The 15,000-nt window shown below is 34.2% G+C and overlaps 1 protein-coding gene across 3 annotated transcripts in view; it reads right to left on the bottom strand.

The window, feature by feature from the left end:
* The window catches only part of LOC145277692 (uncharacterized), a 335,325-nt gene that overhangs the window by 148,216 nt on the left and 172,109 nt on the right, over window positions 1-15,000 (bottom strand). The window contains exon 1 of one of the 3 annotated variants that reach the window (XM_080129380.1): window positions 4,222-4,511. The exons of the other annotated variants lie outside the window; for them this stretch is intronic. The gene's annotated coding sequence lies outside the window, so the exon portion shown is untranslated. Of the gene's footprint in view, window positions 1-4,221; window positions 4,512-15,000 lie in introns of those variants that run through there. 3 annotated transcript variants of the gene reach the window in all.

Below are 15,000 nucleotides of genomic sequence, written 5' to 3'. Positions count from 1 at the left end.
ATGTCTGTGGCACTGTCTGTGTAAATATTTAATCGATAAACTCTTAAATTATTTATCACATAACACTGGAATTAATAGGAAATAGTAATCGCACTGCGTACAGAAATATGCCATCAAGTTGAAATGCAGAATGTACATTTCAACATGCCGACTTGTTTTTATTTATTTCTGCGCATGCGCAAATTCAATTCATTTCTTCAAGTCGTTTAATATTAAATATTTCTTAGCTATCTCTCAATAGCTACATCAGTAGGAAATGCGTTTGGAGAGCTAAACGTTTTGGTTTCAATTCTAGCTGATGGCACCCAAGTCATTTTTTTTTTTACTTTTGAAATCATTAATATATATTAGTTACAATATAATATTCAATAGAGAATTGGCTCTGTAATATTAAATACGAAATCTGCATGAATTAAAATATATTTAAGCGTATTTTATAACTCGGAAAGCCAACCCTCGCTAATGATATAGATAAATAGCTGAACTTATTCAGCGTTGCCCAGAAGTCTTCATCTTTTTATTTTGTTTCTTTTATTTTAATGCCAGTTTTTTTGTTTTGTTTTTTTTTTGCGGGGGGAGGGGTATTTTTTTTTATAACCAAATTCGTTAAATATTATTGAAATAAGATTTTGAGATTTAAATTTTATTACTACGATGCCGTTTGGCCCAAAAAATGATTAACTGAAATCAAATTGCTTGTAAAACTATTATTCTTTAAGACTGTTTAAAATCACTATTTATAAAATTATTGATTGTAAAGAGCATCTAAAAATTTAATATAAAAGCAAAAAAAAAATACTTTCTGATGGCAACAATAGGTCGTTTTTTTTTCGAGTGATTTCCTGTATTCTCCGTTTCTTTCCATTTGTATTCTCGCACAATTAGGAGATAATATCAGCCCTGTTAGGGGATGGGTTCGTCGATTTCTGAGTGACAAAGCGCGTTTCGAATTTTTACGATCGAGCCATCAAAATAGGAAGGCAAAAGTGTACTGAGAATGGTGGTACCTATGTAGAAAAATAAATTCTGAAGTACAAAAGCTCGTTCAATTTAATGGTGTTACTCTCATCTTCGTAGATCTTCAACATTTTAGTTTTTTAGTTAAAAAATAATAGATGGCCTTACATTTGGAACGACTTTGAAATACTGAATATAAAATATATATAAGAAGTACTGAATATATATATATATATATATGTGTGTGTGTGTGTGTGTGTGTGTGTGTGTGAGAGAGACTATTCTATGACTTCAAAATAGCTTGTGTTGTTTTTGTTTTGTTTTTTCCTTTTCTGAAATTTCACACAAATGTACTTTATGTGCCTGGGAGTGTTCTTAGGTTTTGCATCGGAATGCCTCCAAATATCGAAAACCGATAATCGTAAATATCTGATTAAATGGGGAAAATTGATTTTAACCAAAGTTAAAACATTTGCACAGCCTAACATCATTTGAGAAGTTTTATCACCGCATAAGCAGATGGGTCAGGCGTTTAAAATCAATAGGAGACTCTTTGATACGAAAGAGATGCATTCGAAATAAATATTTAAGTTTAGGGCATAGTTGAACTATGATACTTGACTTTTGTGTTTTAAACTTTAAATTAAGTCATTATATGAAATAGTTTTATAAAATCAACGTCTGCCTCTCGGTGCACGTGGTAGGTCCCCTACTAGAGCAGGAAATCAATCGATTTGATTGACAAATGGACGATTTAAACTATTTCGGTGATGATAAAAGTGTTGGAAGCGTATAACATTCGTTGATTCTCATTCAATCCCGGGCGACATGGGTCTCCCTGCGAGTATATATATATATATATATATATATATATATATATATATATATATATATATATATATATTCCATGTTAGGTCTGAGGAGTAAAACTTTTAAAAGAAGGAACTTTCCTCACCTGACAAGGTCGTTGCTTATAGATGACTAACCGAAACATTATCATGATCGTGTAAACTGAAATATTTATCCGAATATAAGTGAAAGCATATATATATATATATATATATATATATATATATATAATGAATAAATGACAAAAGTCTATATCCACAATTTCATGATGTTGACCATCTTACAATTTATTCCTTTAATTCAGTTGACACTGACAATTCTTTACAGTATCTGTTTCGAAGCACAGAATCATACACTTAATTATTATATCAATCAGTTAATTAAGTGAATGACTTTGTGCTACGAAACATATGCTATCAAGAATCGTAAGTGTCAACTGAATTAAAGGAATAAATTATAAGATTGCCAACATCATGAAATGTGTAATATAGACGTTTTGTCATTTATTCATTATATGCTCTGTAATTACATTAAGCTTCTAAATATGGGTTGGTATAGTTAAGAAGGAAATATAAGTGAATAAAGAATATTTCCACAGAAATATATGTGTGTATGTGTGTGTTTGTACACACACACACACACACACACACACATATATATATATATATATATATATATATATATTAGATTTCGTTCGAAAATTTATAGACTGTGACATAACTAAGAATTATTTTGTTCACTATTATTATCGTTATTATTATTATTATTATTATTATTATTACTATATAAAAGTAGGGTTGCCGAATCAACGTGCTGTGGGAGATAGTGAGAGGTAACTAAGATACAGTTGGGTGATGTGGGCAGTTAATTAGAACCATTAAATCAGATTTTGTACAAACATAAGTAATGGTAAATTCTACATAAGTAGTGGTAAATTGTTTAATAATGTATTCTAGTGTTTTGTAATTTAATAACGTCTATAAAAAATGTTTACAAAAATAAACGGCGATTAACTTAAAGTCGCAAATATATATATATATATACTAGCAGGGGTGCCCGGCGTTGCTCGGGTGTTTGGAGGTGTATGCTGTGCAAAAAAAGCAAAAAAGCAAAAAAAATGGTTAATTTTTTAAAACTTGGACCCCTATTATGACCCCTTAAATTTTATTGTTTCGGGCTCAAATCACTTTATTAAGTTAGATCCATGTTCAAGGAACCTAAATCTAAAATTTCAAGTGTCTAGACCCAAAATTGTCGGAGGAGTTTGGTAGAGTTCTTAAAGGTCAAATCGTTGAAATTTGACCCCTTAACAGCCAAATTTCTGGCTGACACCCGTCACATCGATTTTCCCAAATCTCAGTACCCGGTCATTCAAATTTCGAGTCTATAGACTAAAAATTGACAGAGTTATTGCGTAGGGAAATGTACACAGACAGACAGACAGACAGACAGACACGTTCACTTTTATATATATATATATATATATATATATATATATATATATATATATATATATATTTGTGTGTGTGTGTGTGTGCGTGTGTGTGTGTGTGTGCGTGCGGTGCCAATTTCAGTAAATTTGTTACTCAACGTATGTTTCTAGAGGAATATTTTCAGGGTTTAAGGTGTTGTAGGAAGCATAAAAACGATATTGTTATAATTTATATTTTATTTTGATATTCCGAGTCAATGCTGTCAATATATATATATATATATATATATATATATATATATGTGTGTGTGTGTGTGTGTGTGTGTGTGTGTGTGTGTACACATATATTAGTATGATTTCTTTTTATTATACACAAATTTTTCGCTACATTATATTTGGTAGTCTGTCTGTCTTCATCAGGCCAATAACAGATAAAATTTTTCCACAATAGGCTGCCAGTAGCCGGTTGAAGCAAGAATATGAATAAATTGTAGTAGAAAGTATGCAAATATATATATATATATATATATATATGTAGACAGATAATTAAAATATAACCTACTTGTAATTGTTATTCTTATAACGGACGTAATTTCACACTTATAAAGTAACACACACACACTGGCTTTTATTGACAAGTCGAAGGTTCAGTGTTTGGGACTGTCTCGGTATCACCACCCCAGATAGATAGATAGATAGATATTTTAAAAAAAAAATTACTTTTAATGCACTAATTCTCGTGAGGTAGTAACATATATGGGATGCGAACATTGTTATTTTGAATATTTAGTCAGGGTTTACTTGTAAGGGAAAATATCCTCATGACAGGTTGTTCTGACAAACTTTAGACATTCGAGGATAGTGTCTAGTAGGAATTCAAGTTCTCTCCACTTTTCTATACTTGCATCCGTGTTTTGTCAAGTCTGTCTCTTATAAAAGACAGGCGAAAAATTTTAATAAATAATAAAAAAAAAAACACTTACCGTTTAAGACATTAACGTCCCTTTTTTTCTTTATTTTGCGACACGTTCATGAGAAAGTCAAAATTTAAACTAAACATTTAAACAAAGTTGCAATGTTTTCGAAAGAGACGATGCCTTTTTTTCTTTCTCTTTCGGTGTGGGCGTAAACGGTGGGACCGACGAAAGAGGGGTGAATGAGGAAGAGGGTGTAGCAGCACAAAAATAAATAAATAAGCAAAGCAACACAAATGACAGAAAGAAAGAAAGATAAAAATGTTTTGAAAGTTTGGTTGGTCGCCAGTTCTTAAGGTGGATTGGACCCGATTATCGTGGTGACACCAACCCACGTCAGACAGCCTAACTATATATATATATATATATATATATATATATATATATATATATATATATAAGCATAAGTCTGAAGAGTCTTAGAGTGGATGAAACGCGGAATATTCAGTGTAGCTTAATAATCGCCATATATATTTTATAAATTACTAACTAGCTCTACCTACGTATTGAGCACTGTTGAAGTAAATACTTCAAGTTTACGAATAAATTTATACTTTCGTATATTAATTTTATGTGAGTAAATGAAGTAGTTATATATATATATATATATATATATATATATATATCTAGCCGCACTGATGAGCTGTGAAACAGCGAAACAGTACTGTATGTGGATGACTATAATGCTCCTCACCTTGAGTTGAGCATATTGAGAAGTGAAACACGAATTACCATTAGCATATAAGCGACGCTCTTTGTGTAAACAAATCGAGCGGAGGTATTTCAGACGATATCAAAACATCGTTAAACTCACTACTTGTTCAAGCAGCCGCCAATAGCGTAATGGTTAGGAGCCTTGACTGCCGTACAAACGGTCGGGTTTCAATCCTGGCTTGAGGTAGTTGCCTGTCTAGCCGCACTGATGAGCTGTGAAACAGCGAAACAGTACTGTATGTGGATGACTATATATATATATATATATATATATATATATATAATGAAAATACATATTTTCATTTTTCATAACTACTTGCTACTTACACATGTATCAAGCACTGCTGATGTAAATATTAACCATCAGATCATAAAATATAATATCTTCATGCATGAAATTATAAAAATATGAGTTTGTGTATGTGTGTGTGTGTTTGTGTGTGTGTGTGTGTGTGTGTGTGATCTTGATTGTTGCTGAGGATCACTTATTAATTGTGAATACACCAGATGATTATTGTTGGCATTGGTTTCCCCGATAATTTTCTCGTAGAATTCTTTCTCGAAAGACATCAGATACTTATGGGTTGAAACAAGGGAAGTTTGCCAACATCCCTAAGTGAAAGTCTTTCTGTAAAACGAACTGGATTCGAACTTAGAATACACAGATAGCCAGTCTGTGCCGTTAACCACTTTGTCAACCGTCCCCTCCTTGTGTGTGTGTGTGTGTGTGTGTGCGCGCGCTTATTCTTCCTTCTATTCTTTTTATGTTTATGCAACATCAACTTCCATCAGACCACCACGACCGTAGACAGCCATCAGCCTAACGCTAACACGCGCGTGCGCGCACACTAATTCCGTTAGATCACAAGCACGCCGTTTTGGTAAAATGCTGAAAACGAATATCGCATTAAAATTTTCCGCAAATAAGTAGTTTTCCGGAGATTAAGCAATGCCAATTTTATGTTATTGTTGGTGGCCATCTTGCTCGCATGTAGATTCTGGGGGTTGCGTTTACACGCACGAGCGCGCTCGCATATACCAAGATGGCCACCATTATTCGTTTTCAGCATATCCCAAGACCTATAAAAGTCGTCATTTTAAAAGAAAATGTTAAGGTGGAAACCAGGTAAAAAATTACCAACAGTGTTAGTGTAAATCGTTTGAAGACTTCACAGGGTTTTATTTTCCTCGGTGCATTGAACTTTTGTGACTGCTGCAATTTCGTTTCGGTTAATTTTCGTTTTGTATTGTCTCATCTAATCAATGCTAAATCAATTTTGTACCCGATATTTTTACTTCTATAAAAATTCTTTCATTGTCGATATTATTTTTTAAAATTATTCTTATTTAATTTATTTGGGGAACATGATTGCAATGAATATTTTTAAAACATTCCAATAAATTACTTTATTCAATAAACTAGCATGGGTGCCCGGCGTTGCCCGGTATTTGGAGGTGTAAGTTGAGCAAAAAAATAAAAGCCATAGTAGGAAGACAGGCTCGAACCCGTAGCGCGGACCAAGAAAAGAACGGGGGGAAAAAACCTGACGTCTTTGCTGTTACGACCATCACCAAACCGGAAGTGACGTCGGTTTAAATTAAGGCTAGACAATCGAAAAAAAGGGGATTACTTTCGAAAATATCGCCGAAAAAAGTGACCCCTCCCTGTAGAAAAGTGCCCAGTTGAAGGTGAAGATAACGTTTTTGACAGTTTTTTGATATTTGTCGACTGAAGCATCGAGCTTTAAAACGATACGGATCTTGTGTAAATCCGTCGCCTCTGTCGAAAGTTTTAGGCAGACATACAAATATACATTTATATATTGGTAGCTCAAATTTTCGACCCAAACCGATTAAAAAGCTTGCCCTATCTCTGAATATACTTTGTAAAATTTCAAATGTTTAGACCAGAAATTGTCTGAGTAATTTAAGAGAGACCGCAGAGGTCAATTTTTTTTTTAACTTTGACCCCTATTTTGACCCCTTAACATTTATTGTTTTGGGGGTCAAATCAAGTTATTAAGTTAGATCCATATCCACGGAACCTATATCTAACATTTCAAGTGTTTAGACCCAAAATTGTCTGAGGAGTTTGGTAGAGTTCTCAAAGGTAAAATCGTTGAACTTTGACCCCTTAACAGCAAGATTTCTGGCCGAAAACCGATCAAAACGATTTTCCAAAATCTCAGTACCCTGTATATGAAATTTCAAGTCTATAGACTAAAAATTGACAAAGTTATTGCGTAGGCAAATGTACACAGGCACAGACACAGACACCGACACGTGCACTTTTATAGATATACTGCAGTTACGTCCGGCTTTGCTCGGGCCCTATGGACTGTTGATAAGGTTATGTACATATGTATATATTAAAAAGTGTGAATATGTAAAGTAATGCCTTTCTGTATAATAGTCTTCCTTAACTACCATAGAGAAAAGACAGACAGACATTTTCACTTTTATAGATATACTAGCATTTCAGCCCGGTGTAGCCCGGGTGTTTGGGGTAAAAAAAAAGTCAATTTTTTTAACTTTGACCCCTATTATTACCCCTTAACATTGATTGTTTGGAGCTCAACCCAAGTTATTAAGTTAGATTCATGTCCAAGGAATCTATCTATATATATATATAGAATGTCAAATGTTTAGACCCAAAATTGTCGGAGGAGTTTGGTAGAATTCTCAAAAGTCAAATCGTTGAACTTTGACCCCTTAACAGCCAAATTTCTGGTCGAAAACCAAGCACAAAGATTTTCCCAAATCTCAGTACCCTGTATATCAAATTTCGAGCCTATAGACTAAAAATTGACAAAGTTATGATAGATAGAGATAGATAGATAGATAGATAGATAGATAGACAGATATAGATAGATAGAGATCGATAAAGATAGACTAATAGATTAAACAAAAATATATACGTATACATAAATATATATGAAAACAATTTTGTTTACTGTAAAGATTTTACGCAAATATTATGCAAGTATAAATCATGTAGAATATCTGCATGAATATAATTACACGTAATAGTTAACTAAAGATGGTCATCCCATCAGAAAACCGAAAAAATTAATAGGGAATTACTTAAAATGAATGCTTAAAAGAATATGCAAATTAGCTAGATCTTTTGCTAGTGAATGCAATTCCACAACCCATATATAAGAAAATGGTATTATTTTTTTTTAAATAAATAGAAAAGAGGATTTTTAATATGAATATCAATACACACAAAAGAAAAACGAATTTATAGGAGTACTAGCATGGGTTCCCGGCGTTGCCCGGGTGTTTGGAGGTGTATGCTGAGCAAAAGAAAAAAAAAAGGTCAATTTTTTTTTAAACTTTGACCCCTATTATGACCCATTAACATTTATTGTTTAGGCTCAAATCAAGTTATTAAGTTAGATCCATGTATAAGGAACCTATATCTAAATTTTCAAGTGTTTAGACCCAAAATTGTCGGGGGAGTTTGGTAGAGTTCTCAAAGGTATAATCGTTGAACTTTGACCCCTTAACAGCCAAATTTCTGGCCGAAAACCGATCACAAAGATGTTCCCAAATCTTAGTACCCTGTATATCAAATTTCGAGTCAGCAGACTTAAAATTGACGGAGTTATTGCGTAGGGAAATGTACACAGACACACGTTCACTTTTAGAGATATATGGATAGATTTTTCAAAATATGCGTTTACGGTCTTTGAACCTAACTGGTAGCCACTGGGACTTGGAGTTAGTGGTAGAAATTTTTTTTCCATTGCCCTTTAAACTCTAGAATGTTCAAAAAAATTTAAATTCTAAAATAATTGTTATAATAATGGTATCCTTCTTTACACAAGAATTTGTCCGCCTTTTCCTCATTTCGTTTGCATTAACCCCCAAAATGAAGAAAACAAAAACAAAACGGAGAAAAAGTCTTCTTTGAGAAGGGTATATTTATCGAAAGTTTTAGCCTAAATAATAACAACTAGATAAAGATTGATTGGAAGATAAGCAGAAAAACAAGGAAAAAATCGAAGCAGAAAAGTTAACAGAGTTGGTAAGAATGAAACTTCGTGGTCAGTTTGAGCGAGACACCAGGGCACTAAAATGTCAGAACACGTGGGATTTTCTGTCTAAAGGTGACTTGAAAAGAGAGACAGAAAATCCTATATTTGCTGCAATCAATAGAAACATCTTTGTGAAGGATTGTTCTGGTAAGTGTGGTTTAACTCGTGAAACATTGTTAGTGCATGCTCTACACTTGTTCAAAAAGTGTACAAACATCAGCGTGACAAAATATGTGCATATTCTGCATTGGAGTTTGTGGTAAAAGTTTGGAATCTAAGAGACGGACAATTGGTTGCAATATCACCCAGAAGCGGTAGTGGAAAATCAGGACGTCAGATTTCATGGTTCAGTGTGACCGAGAGATAACTCATATCAAATCGGATATTGTAGTTGTGAACAAAAAGACCAATGAATGCCAAATCATTGATGGGGCTTACTCAAACGACATAAACTTTGATCCGTAGTTTCTCATTCTTTTTGCCTGCTATAAAAAACTGAGGGTGGAGATTGGCACGATGGAAGTATTCTTATTCCACAACCTAGCAATCATCATAGGTGTGCTTGGCTCAATTCCAGATCTTGAGAAACAGTTGAACTCCTTGTACAACATCACTATACTCCAGAAGTCAGTTGTGCTTGGCACATAAAACATCCTACGACGGGTGCTTTTCATCTAATTGACTCTTACTATGCTCACTAGCCTTGTTGTAAAAGCCCGCATTTGAGTAAAAAAACAAAAAAAACAAAAAAAAAAAAAACGATGTAAAACATCACATCATTGGGGAGTTAACGAACAAACAGAATAATAATAATAATAATAATTATTATTATTATTATTATTATTATTATTAATACTACTACTACTACTACCACCACCACCACCACCAATGGTAAATGGATGTTGCAAATGTTATCGAAAGAGGTAGAGAGTACTGGAAATCTGGAGAGATTTTTGTCATTCAGACTTTAGGGAACACCACACCACCAGTTGTTGTCAAATGAGTAATCTCCGATGATGACCTGTGTGAGAACTCTTAGTGAGTGTAAAAAAGAAGAAAAAGAATGTTGTTGTTGTTGTTGTTGTTGTTATTATTATTATTATTTTTTTTTTTTTTTTTGCTTCCATATACAAAACTGACCACAGGCGGTTACTACCAACAAAAAGGAGGGGGGGATAGAAAAATGTCTTGCTTTGAGAAAGATATATCTATCGAAAGTTTTATTAATTATTTGTTTTCTTTTTGTATTTTGTTTCGGCTTTTCAAATGTCGTCGAAAAAGAGAATCGTTTGGGGTAGTTAGCGGAGAGTTTTACTCTTAGAAATCTAAAAAAAAATCTCAGGTCGATTTTTTTTTTAATATATCACTTTAAGCAAAAATCATATTAGATACTTAATTGTTATGTCGGAAATAGTAATATATCCAAAAGTTACGAAAATTCATCGAGTAGAACAACTGCGATTGTATTTTTAGTAAAAAAAATAAATTATATTGCTATAAGCTACAAATGTCGGAAGCCATTACGGTGTAATTTAAATTTTGTCTTTCGAGTTATGTTCCCTGTATGTGAACTTTTCGCCGTCTACTTTATATTATTAAAGGAAATGCAATTTTACCCAACTTTACGAAAAAATTACTTTTAACTAGAAATAACTATCTCTGATGATTTTTCGTAATTTTTGGATATATTACTATTTTCGACATGATAATTAAGTACGTATATTATTTTCGCTTAAAACAACATACATAAAAAAAATCGACCTGTCGACTATCTTAACAAACACCAAATATTCTTCCTCAATACGGGTTTTTTTTTAAAGAAAATAGAATGACAGCGTAGCAATAGGCAATTCACAAACTTAAAATAACAGAACGAAATTGTCCCACAATGTTAAAAAAAAAAAAATAGCATTCATTTTTGCATGCCCCGAATGGGATATAAATAACTTCCACAATTTCTGTGAACAGAGCAAATTACTTTGGCTTTTTGGCGAAGAGCAAGGTATAGTATCTGTCATGATACTACACGTCATCTTTTCAGTCCTTGGTCTTTGAAGAAGAAATCATTCTAGACTGGATCATTTTTTTGTTTTTAATTTTTTTTAACTTAATCCAAAGTTCGTATTATTTGGATTATTCGGACTACTGTTCTCATCTTCAGTGTTACTTTCACAACGTTTCAGTTGATGTAACCCCCACACTTCTTAAATAAATAACGATCTCTTCGATTAATTTTCGTAACTTTTGGATATATTAGTGTCAAACTGGATAATCTTTCTGTCGAACTCGGGAATCTGCTCGGAATTTCGAACGGAACCCTTTATTTAGTACACGAGAGCAGCAGCATGCTCTCGTTCCGTGAACCATGACTAGGCTGTAGTCTTAAATAATTCGCAATCGTATTTCTTAGTGTCGCCCACACTGAGGATTGAAACTTCAACCTTCAAAAGAGTGTAAATTACAACTGAATTTGACCAAGTACTAAAAAAAATTAAATGTCACGATTAAAATTCACCCCAACCAAAAAGCCAGACACGGGCATTTTCATTCCAAGCGATATTCACAGCTGTAAATACGTTTTTATCAGGAACAACGCAGTAAAAAAAAAAAAAAAAAAAAAAAACACTGTCCAAATTATTCCGGACCTTATTTAGTTCTCGACAGAAGTAAAAAGTATTTTACCATATTAAAAAGAGAAGAAATGATACTATTGCAATAGACAGACTTAAACCTGCATTCATAGAGGAACAATTACACATTTCTCCTAGGTCAATACAAGAACATACACACTCAGAAACGGACAAAGAAACTACAAAAAACAACACACCACAAAAAAAAAAAAAAAAAAAAAACAGATCGAAAAGTTAATTGGCCAAAACATTTCAAACATTACATAACTTATTAAAAAAAAAAAAGAAAAAAATACATGAAAAACAAAAACGAAATACGTTTCTCTTGTATATCTTTATCCACCATGCCAACGGTTACACCGAGTGAAACGTCGTGCAAATAACACTCATGATGAGAACAGTAGTCGGAATAATCCAAATAATATCGATTATCAATCATCTAAAACAATGCAGAAACCTAAACCAAAGTGCCCGTTTTTTTTTGGGGGGGGGAGCTAGATTGTTTTTCCCCCACATTAAAAACTGATACCGAATCTTACTCTGTCCTTGTAAATAGGAACACTGTAAAGTGTTGCGGACCAGGATATAAATATCCTAACTCGCTACAAAATAAAATAATGAAACGAATGGAATAAAGGAAACAAAATCTCAATTGCTGGATAAAATAAGCATGTCGTTTATTTTCTGTCGAAAATAAAGGGTTTAGGTGAAACACGTGTTCATTCAGTCGTTGACGAGTACGCGCGTGGAAAAGAAAGGAATGAAGTAGAGGACGAGAAATAGCCATCCCGCATGTAGAAAGGGAAATAGAAAGGGAGTGTTGGCCGCAGCAAAACCGTGCGTTCATGATAGCAGTCGTCCACGTGGAAAAGTCTTCAAGCCAAGAGCTATGGACGCCGAACTTGCTTGGTTGATAAACCCAGGCAAAAATGGAAGAAAGAGAAAGTTGAATGGTTGTGTTGACTTTTATATCGGGGTGAGTGTTCTGACTGCGCATGTCTAGAATTCCTTTCAGGGGAAGTGACGTTTCCCATGTGTGTGTATGTGTGCGTACATGTGTGTACGTTAGCGTGTGTGTGTGTGTGTATATACGTGAATGCGAGTGTATATACGTGAACGTAAATATATGTACGTGTCTGTGCGTATGTGCGCGCGTACATATGGGTGTGTGTATGAGGATGTGTATATACATGCGTGTGTGTGCGTGCGTATGTGCGTGCATACATGTGGGTGTGTATATGTGAGGAAAAACATGTTCGAACAAGACTCCCCCTCCTGGGGAGAAAAAAATATATATATACAAGAGAAACGTATTTCTTTTTTGTTTTTCATGTATTTTTTTTCTTTTTTTTTTAATAAGTTATGTAATGTTTGAAATGTTTTGGCCAATTAACTTTTCGACCTGTTTTTTTTTTGTTGTTGTTTGTGGTGTGTTGTTTTTTGTAATTTCTTTGTCCGTTTCTGAGTGTGTACGTTCTTGTATTGAACTAGGAGAAATGTGTAATTGTTCGTCTATGAATGTAGGTTTAAGTCTGTCTATTGCAATAGTATCATTTCTTCTCTTTTTAATATGGTAAAATACTTTTTACTTCTGTCGAGAACTAAATAAGGTCCGGAATAATTTGGACAGTGTTTTTTTTTTTATTGCGTCGTTCATGATAAAAACGTATTTACAGCTGTGAATATCGCTTGGAATGAAAATGTCCGTGTCTGGCTTTTTGGTTGGAGTGAATTTTAATCGTGACATTTTATTTTTTTAGTCCGTCACAAAAGTTGTCGTTGGGGAAATGTCTGTATTGTTTTCGCAAAATTGTCCTGGTAAAATCAGTGCTGATCCGAAAACTAATTCTGCAAGTGTGCTCTGCAAATCTTTCTTCAGTGTTGCGAATTGCTAGGAGAATGAGTGGCAAATTGTCTGACCAGACCGATTTGTTTTCGTTTATAGCCAAAGATGCTTTTAATTGTCTGTGAAATCGTTCCACCATACCGTTTGCGCAAGGATGGTAGGCAGTAGTCTTAATGTGCTTTGTTCCCAACAAATGGTTGAATTCAACGAAAAGAGTTGATTGAAACTGTGAGCCCCTGACCGTTGTGATTACGGAGAGCACTCCGAAAATCGCTATCCAATCTTGTAAAATATCCCTGGCTATTGTTGCAGCTGATATGTCTTTCTCTGGTATAGTTGTCGGCCATCTGCTGAATCTATCGACTATAGTAAGGATGTGGATATGTCCTTTTGAAGTGGGCAAGGGTCCAACCAAGTCGATATGAACGAGTAAACCTAGCGTCTGGTACACTGAAAGTTCCTGAAGGTGATTTTGTGTGCCTGTGAACTTTGTTTTTTTTTGGGGGAAGGAATGCAAGTTTTGGCCCAACTACGGATGTCGGTATTCATATTTGGCCAAACAAAACGTTCCGCTATTTATTTCACGGTGACACGTTTTCCTGGGTGGGACAAATTGTGGAAGTGCTGGAAAACTTGTCGTCTGAGGTTGGGTGAAATATAAGGGCGAGGGTGTTTTTGTGAAACATCGCGATAGAAATTTGTTGTTCTGAATGGTATCGGCATTTCTTTTAGCTTCAGTGAAGTTTTGTTCATTATAGCTGGGAGCGTGGTATCGGTTAATTGCTCTTTTGCTATTAATTCCATACTTAGTGAAGTGGAATTTAAAGAAGCAATTGTTGCGCGAGATAAAGGGTCAGCTACAACGTTTTCTTGTCCTTTTACGTACCGTATATCGGTAGAATATTGGGCTATAAAGTCCAGATATCGAATTTCTCGTGGACCATATTTGTCTACATGTGTGTATAGAGCAAATGTTAGAGGTTTATGATTCGTATAAATGGAAAATTTTCTGCCTTCGAGGAGATGTTTAAAGTGCTTAATTGCAAGGTAAATTGCAAGTAACTCTCTCGAGAAAGTGCTATATTTAGTCTGCGCTTTGTTTAACTTGGCAGAGAAGAATGAGATAGGGGCCCTTTTTGTCAGAAATTTTGTGAATGACAGCTCCTACTACTATTTCCGATGCGTCCGTCGTAAGTGTAAGTTCTGTTGTATCGCTATCTTGGATATACGTAAGTTTGGTGAAGTTTGCCAAAGCGGTTTTCGATTGTTCGAAGGCCTGTAGTGCAAGTCCTTCCAAAAATAACTGTTGGTTTTTGGTTCGTTTTTTTAACAAGTCCGTTAAAGGTGCGAGTAACGTGGAACAGTTAGGCAAAAAGCGTCGGTAATAGTTAATTATGCCTACAAAACGGCGTACTTGTCTGACAGATGTTGGTAGAGGGAAATTTGAAATAGCACTTACCTTTTCAGACAAAGGGGAGATTCCATCCTTGTCAATTAAATGACCGAGAAATTGAACTTCCTGGTGGCCAAAAACACATTTATCGGTGTTTAGTTT

Source organism: Euprymna scolopes, chromosome 6 (assembly GCF_053919585.1).
Source record: "Euprymna scolopes isolate OS-2025 chromosome 6, ASM5391958v1, whole genome shotgun sequence".
NCBI lineage: Eukaryota > Metazoa > Mollusca > Cephalopoda > Sepiida > Sepiolidae > Euprymna > Euprymna scolopes.
The sequence above is the reverse complement of the archived record's forward strand: the minus strand, read 5'-3'. Positions and strand labels throughout refer to the sequence as shown.